General features: G+C 34.8%; 1 pseudogene; it reads right to left on the bottom strand.

Annotated features, from left to right (window-relative positions):
• Positions 1-387: 387 nt before the first annotated feature.
• Positions 388-1,205, bottom strand: LOC107865201 (annotated as a pseudogene).
• Between the last annotated feature and the right edge of the window lie 367 nt (positions 1,206-1,572).

The following is a 1,572-nucleotide window of genomic DNA, read 5'->3' as shown; positions in this document are numbered from 1 at the left end:
TTCTATTGTCTTTTCTTGCTTCAGTTTTTCTGATATGAACATATTTGATAACGTCTGTTGCTCGTCTTTGAAACAACCATTCAGTCACAATGGGATGTACAAGACTATTAGAACTTCTCAAGAAGTTTATATTCATCCTTAATCTATGCTGTTCAGGTACTTACACATTATATTTTTGTAGAAATTTGAGAGCATTATTAATCTTGTTAACATTGTGTTTTTGAATCTAAAGTCTAGTGAAGCCGTGTGGGGCTCTTTCGATTCACTAGAATTGTTGCCTTGTTATTCATCTCATTTTCCTGTTCACAACATAAACTCAAAGTCTAGTAAAGTCGTGTGAGGCCTATTTCGATTCACTAGCAAATTGTTGTTCATCTCCTTGTTCTGCTACTGCTTGTTCATGGATTCACCAAAATTATTCTTATTAGTAAGGCTATTCTTTATTTTTGTTCTATCCTTTACCCTTGCTCTAGCTTGATTCCTCGATTTCTTTGGAACAACTGGATGAAATATTGTCCTACGAATCGACTTAACCTTCTTCTTCTATTGCTTGTGAACAACATTATAAGTATTATTAGTTGCTGATTCATTAATTACACCGAATATAACTTCACAAGACTCTAAAGGAGATGATGCGCTAATTGATATAGTGCCATTGCAGTTTTCTTTGTTTATTTTTTAAATGAGCTCGTTGATTGTTGATTTTGACTTTGTGAGTAGCCACTCATAGCCACTCCACTGTTTTACTGGCCTTATCAAACCCGAGCAAGTCTTGCAAATTGAAGAATTTGCAAGCTATTCTTAGTGAGTCTCATTCTTCGGTCTCTAGGGGCGTGAGCTGTGTTAATCTTGTTGTGTATATCATTCTTTGAAGCACCTGCACCAGCACCAGCAGCGCACTTGTTGTTTTTCCTACTCATAGTACTAGTAGTGGTACTGCTCATCTCATCCTTCTTGTTTTTGCTACTTTTTAGTACTAATTCTTCATGATCTTCTTCTTCCTGTTTGTCTAATTTGTTGGAATCTTCTTCTTCTATAATACTAGTATCGAGATTATACTGATCATGAGGGGGTTGGGAGAAATCAAGGTCATGGAAATAGTGGACAAATTTGGGTTCGTGTTGCATTTAAGAAGATGGAATATCTATGTTGAAGTAAGAGGAGGAACTGGTAATATTGGGGCTGTAATTGCCAGAAGGTTGCATCTTAAAAAATCTTGATAATGTGGCTATATGGTGGGATTGGAGCTTGAGAAGGACAAGTAAGCTCTTCTTCTTTCTTGTGTATGTCAATTTTAATAAGCTAGCTAGCTGCATCAACAAAAGGAAAACAAAGTTGAATTAATTGAGACTCTTTTATTTAAGTGAGACTTGTCATGTATAATTCTCTTGTATTTCTATTAATTTTTAATTATAAGAGAGACAGAGAGAAAGTGGGAAAAGAAATGTGATGTTTTCTTTAAAATATGTTGATGATAGCATAGCTTTACGGTTGAGAAGGACAGTTGAATGTGTGGTTTTACATGTATGTTGCTTGTTATGTTCTTGATTATACATGATAGTAATAATAACT

This window comes from Capsicum annuum, chromosome 3 (assembly GCF_002878395.1).
Source record: "Capsicum annuum cultivar UCD-10X-F1 chromosome 3, UCD10Xv1.1, whole genome shotgun sequence".
Classification (NCBI taxonomy): domain Eukaryota; kingdom Viridiplantae; phylum Streptophyta; class Magnoliopsida; order Solanales; family Solanaceae; genus Capsicum; species Capsicum annuum.
The sequence above is the reverse complement of the archived record's forward strand: the minus strand, read 5'-3'. Positions and strand labels throughout refer to the sequence as shown.